Source organism: Phyllostomus hastatus, unplaced genomic scaffold (genome assembly GCF_019186645.2).
Source record: "Phyllostomus hastatus isolate PE091 unplaced genomic scaffold, TTU_PhHast_1.1 phas_scaffold_60, whole genome shotgun sequence".
In the NCBI taxonomy this organism is placed as follows: domain Eukaryota; kingdom Metazoa; phylum Chordata; class Mammalia; order Chiroptera; family Phyllostomidae; genus Phyllostomus; species Phyllostomus hastatus.
In genome coordinates, this window is record NW_025334038.1 from 13,239,524 (window position 1) to 13,248,874 (window position 9,351).

Genomic DNA, 9,351 nt, shown 5'->3' on the forward strand with positions numbered 1-9,351 from the left:
TCAGCCTTTGCATTAATCAAAAATATAGTGTAAATACTTTATGATTGCTCCTAAATATTGAGATTGATAGAAAGATAGTGTAGGTTTACAATCTTTTACCCAAAGTACTTGGGGCCAGATGCTTTTAAAAATACAGTTGTTTTAAATACAAAATACTGTACTCACACACTTTGTTCCATAGCCTCTCCATACACTGTAATCATGATGTTATTTCCTCAGCAAAATATAAGACCACTTACTTCAAGTATCAGTTTTCATCAGAGCTTACTACCAAATTAGAAGATCAGGTTTTTCCCTCAAATAAGTTACTAAATTATTTTTAATTTTGATTTTTACAGCTTTATGCACGTTAGCATTATGGATGAGAAACTTTTAGCATGTATCCACTATTCTTAAGCAGAACAAAAACAAAAATAAAGTGGAGTATTAACTTGAGGTGAAACTGGAGCTCAAAGAAGTGATTCTGTGATCTCTCTCTCTCTCTCTCTCTCTCTCAGCATAACTTAATTATTAGTAGGGATAGAATGAATTTGGGGAAGAAATTGGAAGAGAGATATGTACCTTTGAGAGAACAGGAGGCAAAGGACTGTCACCTGTAGTCAGGAGGAGGGGGAAAGGGGAGGAGACTGGACAGCGTGGGTGAACATCTGGTTTGTGTGATGTAGAAAGGAGGTAGGACATGGAAGTATAGGTTTGATGACTTGGCCTTCAAGTCATCCTTGGGGCCTAATATCATCTGCTCGATGTCAGAGGGACAATATAGGGTCAGGAATGGCAAATGTTAATGTGTGAAACATACAGTCAAGTGGGGGTCAGCTGAAGTATAGGTTCCTTTTTCTAGTTTCTGTCTCCTTGTTAATATTCTCTGTTTGGTGAGACATTATTTTCCTTGTTTCTCTTAATTCATTGTCTATGGTTTCCTTTACTAATTAGAGTATATTTAAGAGTTGATGTAAAGCTGTTACATTGGAAATCACTGGTGTTTCCTATCAGCCTCTGTATTAATCAAAGTTTGAGATTCTTGATTCTCAAATTCTTGGTTGTCAGGACATCCCTTGTGCTCTGCCAACTGTACAGCTTCCAGTAGTCCCAGGTACTGTGGGCCTTTCTCCAGTTAATGCAGTGTGATGTCTTACCCAATAGGATGTTTTTGTGGCTTTTTTATTTCTAGTTTGAAAGTTGCAAAAAATTATTTTTAACTTTTGAAGGTCTCATCAAAAAGGAATATCCAGGTTTTTTTTCTTTAAATGCTGAGCATTTGGGTTCACAATTAATACTGTGCCTTAACTTGAACCATTGTAAATATATTTCCAAAGGTTCTATTGTATAATATGTGGTAAGAGAAATTAATATCTATGAGGCTGAGGGAAAGATAATTTTTGTCTTGTTTGCATTTTAACTTTCTTTGGAGTAGATTCTTCACTTTCTGCAGTCAAGAATTCATCTCTTATTTTTTCAGCATCTTTAGATGTAGATTAATGTTGCTGTGAGCTGAGAAAGTGAATGTTCAGTTCTCACTCTTTTAAATACAAACCATTTGTCCTTAAATATAAGGAACATTCACTGTAAATAAATTTTACTTTATTTCAGATTAAAATGTTAAAAGAAACACATAGATAAAATTTTAAACTTTAGAAAAATTTTAAAATTGGAAGATATTGTAAAATAAGATAAGAAGATATACTTGCTTCTTTTTGTATTTCCATGCAGGCATAAGACAATTTTTAAGATTTTAAAACAATAATTTATTGGACAGCAATAATATTTCAAAAAATAATAGCAGGTGAAACAAAAGAAACCCCACAGAGCACAGAAGTACAAAAAACTTAAACTCTGAAAACTTGCATAGCTGTACTATAAACATTGAAAAATAGGGGAAAACACAAAGGTTTACAAGCAGACATTATGCTTTCAGAGTGATGCTGTCATCAAATAAAATATAGTGTCTTAAAAACTTTACTGTGTATTTTTATAAGTGCAGATTCCATATTTGCAGGAAATTCAGTTTGCATTGTGGAAGACACCTATGGAGGCAAAAAAAAAGAAAAGTAAACAGACAAAATAGGATTTAATATTTTAGTAAGCTCAAACGTACTATGTTGATAAGTAACATATGGCTCAATATTTACTAATATTGACAAGTAATGTATAAGTATATTAAAAAACAGCATCTCTTTTTGGGTGGCTTAGTTGGTTGGAGCATTGTCTAGTGCACCAAAAGGCTGAGAGTTCAATTTCCAGTCAGGAAACATGCCTAGGTTGTGGGTTTGATCCCTAGATGGAGAGAGTAGGGGAGGCAACAGATTGATGTTTCTCACATTGATATTTCTCTCTCTCCCCCTTCCTTTCTCTCTAAAACCAATAAAAACATATACTTGATGAGGATTAAAAAATTTAAAAAATGATACTATTCTCTGGCTTTCTATTATCCCATTTCTAATATTTTTTTCTTTTACGTCCTGTTTGTGAATTACCAGCAGTTTCTTCGTATTGTGTACAGAACTGATTGCGGACTGTTTTCTCTGCAAACATACTGATTTTTCTCTTCCCCAAACCTTGCCATCTCATAAACACAATGGGCTAAAGATTTTAGTCACAGCCCCTGTTCTTCCTTCTCTTCTTCCTTATCTCCACATCCATCCCAGTAAATCACTAAATATTTTACGAATTCTATGAAATAATTCCAAAATATGTTTGCACTACAGTTTTAATTCCCTCAATTCATTCCCCTTCTAATGCCTTCCAGTCCATTCTCCAGCCACCCACTGTGTGACATCTCCTGTAGGGAACTGTTTCTGACATTTGCCACATCCTGAGATTCCAACCAGTGACCCATCCTTTGTGCTCCATATCACTCTACACATCCCTCTGTTCAGGAGCTACTCCGTCTTCCTGTACTTGTCGGTCTATTTGATTCTCTCCTCCATTCAATTGACAACTCATTTATGTCTCCAATTGGAAAAAAATGTTTGGTACTCAGTATACACTTGGTAAATCAATGAAAGAGGTGCCTATGTGATATGATCATCTTATGCTTAAAACCTTTTTGTGGCTTTCAGTTACCCAGAGAATAACCTCCAACTCCTACATGTGATAAAGCAAGCCCTTACAAGCTGTCCTTGACCATGTTTTTGCCATGCTGCTGAACTATTTTCAACCCTGTGGACTTTTATAATTCTTTGCCTTTGCACATGCATTTCCTCTGTCTGGAATATATCATCCTGAATCCTCCCATCCCCATGTTGTGTCTTTAACCAGCTGGTGGACTTTCCACCTGGTGAACTTTCATACATCTTGCAAACCCACCATGTCATATTTCTGTGATGCCTTATAATTCTTCATGCATGTCTTATCAAGTGTACTTACCTGATTGTTTTGTGAATGCTTTTAATCAATTATTTATTGTATCCTTAGAGTTTAGCTCAGTCCTTGACATCTACCAGATGCTCTGTAAATGTGGTTTGATTAAATGACTGTGTCCTAAGTTAATGGGATTGTATATGGATAAAAGCACAGGTTTTAGAGACTGGTTCTGATTGTTACCTGCTATGTGAGCTTAGGCTAGAGACTTAATAGTTCTCATTATCAATTGTCTGTAAAGTGGGGATAGTAATTTATGTTCAATATGTTTGTGAGGATAAAGTTGGAGAACATGAAAATGTCAGCCATTGACATGGGGACATACAGTCACCCAGTGAATGGCAGGTGTTATTATTAATAGTTCTGGGAATCCTGCAGAAGTCAAGGTCATTTATAACTGGGCTGGATTTCGAGGGGATGAGGTTTTACCTGGACTTGAAAGAAGGAAGAAAACCCTATTTAAAGGAGATGGGACAGGTGTCACTGTAGGCGGAGGGTATGGCCTAAGCAAAGTTACAGACTAATCCAGGCGCTGTTCTGAAAGAAGCAAGTAGACCAGTGTGAGCAAAGGGTGGATACACACGAAGCCACTAGACACAAAGGCCCACTTGGTGGAGGGCCTTCAGTGCTGGACTGAGGGGCTGGCCATTGACTCTTTTCCAGAAATGCTAACCCACAGCAATTCCTTTAGAAAATTGTTACTGCTTATTTTCTCCCCACGTGATCCGGTTGCTGTCCATTGAAAAAGAGCATACTTTACCCAAGTCCCCACCAATGGGAACACACGTGTAAGTAGTACTGGAAGTTAAGCTGTGCCAGCCACCCCTGTCCCTAGCTGTTATTTCATGGGGAACCTAATCACATTGGTCTCCACAGGGAACTGAACTGTTGGACCCGGCACACTGCTCTCCAGTGTTCCATTAACAGACACTATTCCCACCTGTCTTCCATGGCCCTTCTGCACAGTGGGCAACTGGTGCCTGGAAGAGCCACAGTTTCATTTCATTTTCCAATTTCATTTATCAACTTGTCAAAGAGAGGAGCCTTCTGAGCAGAACGTCAACTTCTCTGTTGTGAATATTGCCATCACCACTCATCATACTAAATGCCATTGTTCATGAAGATATAGGGGTTGGTGGGAAAAGCTGTAATCTAAAACAATTAACTTTTATATATTTTATTCATCTTCTTTTTAAATAAGGGAGTTTAAGGAGGAAATGTACATCTTATCTTGGAGACAGCACCTTGTTAGCTGGCTGAGGTACTGTCTAAAGAACAATGCATCTCTAGAAGCAGTTTGTCACTATTGGCTAGTTTTTAATACCATGAAGATTTTGCTACCTTTTTTGGAACTACAGACTTTTCAGAGTAATATGTGTATTTCCTTGTATGAAGTATGTAGTATTGTATGGTCGTTTTTTTTTAATCTAATGCTTCAAATTTGGCTATATTTTAGCCATTCTAGCCCAAAAACAGGGGCTAGGATCACTCTGTGAATGTGTTAGTCATTAGCTAAATGTGGATATTGAACACTTGAAATGTGACAAGGATGACTAAGGATTACATATTTAACCTTTTAAAAATTTGATTAATTTTTATTTGAATTTGTTTTGTTTTTTATTATATTTTGTTGTTTATGCTATTACAGTTGTCCCAGTTTTTCCCCTTTTGCCCCCCTTCAGCCAGTCCCCCACCACTCCCTCAGGCAATCCTCACACCATTGTCCATGTTTATGGGTTATACATATATGTTCTTTTTATTTTTTTAATATATTTTATAGATTAGGCTATTACAATTGTCCTATTTTCTCCCTTTCACTCCCCTCCACCCTGAACACTCCCTCCAACCCACATTCCCCTCCTTTAGTTCATGTCCATGGATCATACATGTAAGTTCTTAGGCTTCTACATTTCCTATACTACTCTTACCCCCAGCCCCATCTATTTTCTACTTACCATCTATGCTACTTATTCTCTATACCTTCCCCCCGTCCCCTTCCCACTCTCCTGTTGATAACCCTCCATGTGATCTCCATTTATGTGGTTCTGGTCCTGTTCTAGTTATTTGCTTAGTTTGCTTTTGTTTTTGTTTTAGGTGTGGTTGTTAATAACTGTGAGTTTGTTGTCATTTTACTGTTCATAGTTTTTGATCTTCTTTTTCTTAAATAAATCCCTTTAACATTTCATATAATAAGGGCTTGGTGACGATGAACTCCTTTAACTTGACCTTATCTGAGAAACACTTTATCTGCCCTTCCATTCTAAATGACAGCTTTGCTGGATAGAGCAATCTTGGATGTAGGTCCTTGCCTTTCATGACTTGGAATACTTCTTTCCAGCCCCTTTTGTCTGCAAGGTCTCTTTTGAGAATCAGCTGGCATTCTGACGGGAATGCCTTTGTAGGTAACTGTCTCCTTTTCTCTTGCTGCTTTCAGGATTCTCTCCTTCTCTTTAATCTTGGGTAATGCAATTATGACGTGATTTGGTGTGTAGTTCTTGGGTCCAACTTCTTTGGGACTCTCTGAGCTTCCTGGTCTTCCTGGAAGTCTATTTCCTTCACCAGATTGGGGAAGTTCTCCTTTATTATTTGTTCAAATAACTTTTCCACTTGTTGCTCTTCCTCTTCTCCTTCTGGTACCCCTATAATTTGGATGTCGGAACATTTAAAGATGTCCTGGAGGTTCCTGAGCCTCTCCTCATTTTTTTGAATTCTTGTTTCTTTATTCTTTTCTGGTTGGATGTTACTTTCTTCCTTCTGGTCCACACTGTTGATTTGAGTCCCAGTTTCCTTCCCATCACTGTTGGTTCCCTGTACATTTTCCTTTATTTCACTTAGCATAGCCTTTATTTGTTCATCTAATTTGTGACCAAATTCAACTAATTCTGTGAGCATCCTGATTACCAGTGTTTTGAACTGTGCATCTGGTAGGTTGGCTATCTGTTCGTCACTTAGTTGTATTTTTTTCTGGAACTTTGATCTGTTTTTTTATTTGTGCCACTTTTTTTTTCTTTGATGTGCCTGTTATGTAGTGAGGGGCAGAACCTTAGGTATTCACCTGGGAGGGGTAACCTACGTTGCTGCATTGTGATGTTGTATGTGGGGGAAGGGGTCCAAGAGGGAACAATGGCACTTGCTCCACTCTCTGACAGCTTTCAGTCACTTCTCCGGCTTCCCAGAAGCAAATTGGGCCCTTTTGGTGCTGATTCCCGTGTGGGTAGGTATGTGTACATTCTAGGACCCTGTGGGTCTCTCCAATGAACTCTCCTGTGAGGCTGGGAGTCTCTCAGCACCTCAACCCCCACAGGTGTTTTCAATCAGTGGTTTGAGGCTTTATTTCCCTTAGCTTGAGCCTTGGGTTGCAAGCCCTGTCTTGCTCCCCAGGTGTTCCTCCCGGTTTATCTGCATGCAAATGTGAAACCACTGCTCCACCAGCGGTCGCCTCGCCACGAGTTCTCTCTGCACACCCATCTCCGCCCCTCCTACTGGTCTGGATGAGTGTGTCATCTTTAACTCCTTGGTTGTTGGACCTCCATACAGTTCAATTTTCTGTCAGTTCTGATTGTTTTTTGTTTTTAAATTTGTTGTTGTCCTTCTTTTGGCTGTATGAGGAGGCACTGTGTCTACCTTTGCCTCCATCTTGGCTGGAAGTCCTTATTTTTTTAAAGATTTCATGTATTTATTTCTAGAGACAGGAGAAGGAGGGGAGACAAAGAGGGAGAGAAACATCAATGTGTGGTTGCCTGTTGCATGCCCCCAACTGGGGACCTGACCTGCAACCCATGCATATGCCCTGACTGGGAATCAAACCCATCACCCTTTGGTTCACAGGCTAGCACCCAATCCACTGAGCCACACCAGCCAGGGCTATATGTTCTTTTTAAAATTTGACTAATTTTTAAAAATTAAAAACTGATATTTCATTCAGTTATTAGAACACTTTCAGTTATTGGCAAAACTTGGTTGTATGAATCTACTTTTATTAAAATTAATTTTTTATTTTGTAAATTTAAATGCAGTTGTAAGAAACAGTATAGAGATTCTGTGTATCCATTACCCAGTTTCTCCAATGATAACCTTTTGCAAAATGATAGCACAAGATCACAACTAGGGTTTTGACATTAATATAGATTCATAACATTTTCATGGCTACAAGATTCCTCACTGTGCCCTTTTATATTTTTACAATCACACCCACAGTGCTGCACAGGCAATTACCCTCATCCCTGACCCAGGCAACCACTAATCTGTTCTCCATTTCTATAATTTTGTCATTCTAAGAATGCTATATAAATGGAATCATATAGTAGGCATCTTTTTGAGTCTGGGCTTTTTTCATTATTTATTTAAGGTTTATCCGCAAGGTTGCATGTTTACTTCTTTTTGTTGCTAAGTAATGTCCTACAGTGTGAATGTAGCACAGTTTTTATAACCATTGATCTGCTGAGGGACAACTGTAGTTTTTCCAGCTTGGGGCTATTATGAAAAAAGGTGCAATAACCATTGGTGTACAGCATTTTGTGTAAACAAAAGGTTTTTATTTAACTAGGGTAAATGCCTAGGGGTGAAAGTCTTGTGGTAGTTACATGTTTAGTTTTATAAGAAACTGGTAACTTATTTTCAGTGTGGCTATATCAGTTTTCATTTCTAACAGAGCTTATGAGTGAGCCAGTTTATCTGCATCTTTGCCAGCATTTAGTGTTGCCACTATTTTTTCCTTTCATTCTGAGAGGTATGTAGTGGGGATGTACTTTTTCAACTGTAAATTTTATGAAATCTACATAAAAATCAAGTATTTGTAATGAAAATTTAGCACCCAAAATAAAATGTGCTCTAGGTATTAAAGTACACAGTGGATTTTGAAGACTTAATACTAAAAATGTAAAATATCTCAACAGGTTTTTTTTTTAATATCAGTGACATGTTAAAAGAATTATAGGATACATTGGCTTAAATAAAATATATTTACAAAATTAATTTCAACCTGTTCCTTTTTTTTAATCTGGCTACTAGAAAATTTAAAATTATATTGTGGCTTATAATATTTCTGTTTGACAGTGCTGGTCCAGACCATAACAATCACATAGCTCACCTAAGCCTCTAGATGGAGAACCTTGCTTTATTTATTGCAGGAGTCAGCAAACATATTCTGCAAAAGGACAGCTAGTAAATATTTTAGACTTTGTGGTTCTTAAAGGTTTCCTTTTTGGGTTTGCAACTGCACACTCTGCTGTTGCAGCATAAAACCAATTATAGCTAGTACTTAAATGGGTGAGCATGGCTGTGTTCCAATAAAACTTTATTTACAACAACAGATAAGAGCCCAGGGGCCATAGTTTGCCTATTCCTGGTTTAGAGAATATAAACAAATGAATAGCAAAAAAGCCCACATATATTGGCTGTATCACATATGCTCTTATCAATAGAAAAGAAACCATTTTCAATATTTCAACAGAGGAAATTTAACATGGTACTGGATGAAAAAGCTGAGAAGCTAAACAGGGGATGGTGAACCATCTCAGAAATTAGCAACTACTGGACAACGCTGCCACCCCTAGATTTGGAGGACAATGGGTGGGAGGTGGGTATTCTCAGAGTTCATTTGGGGGGAATCAATGCCAGGCTGGGGGCTGCCATTCAGGGACTGGAACTGCAAAGGGAATGGCTCTCACTAATCTAGTCACTGGAGAAAATTCAGTAGCTGCCAAGGTTCCTCCTGCTTTCTGCCCATCCAGTCTGTGCTAGTACTGCACTGTGGGTGAGCCTCCATCAGGAAGCGAATCTGGGAAATGTAGTTTCTACAATGCAGAACAGAGCCTGGAAGCATGGAGAAAAGACCTGAGAGAAAATACCTTTTTAATCCACCTTAATCTAAAATTAGAGGGGGGTAAGGAACTTGAGCTAGCCTGGTGGCCAACAATTGCATTTTGTGCAGCACATTTCCTTCCTTCATGTGGACTCTTTCTTAGTAGTTTAGTATTTAATTCCTCTGGG

The 9,351-nt window shown here is 38.1% G+C and overlaps 1 protein-coding gene across 1 annotated transcript in view; it reads left to right on the forward strand.

The window, feature by feature from the left end:
- THSD7B (thrombospondin type 1 domain containing 7B) overlaps nt 1–9,351 on the forward strand; it is a 776,886-nt gene that overhangs the window by 121,382 nt on the left and 646,153 nt on the right. The window lies entirely within an intron of this gene.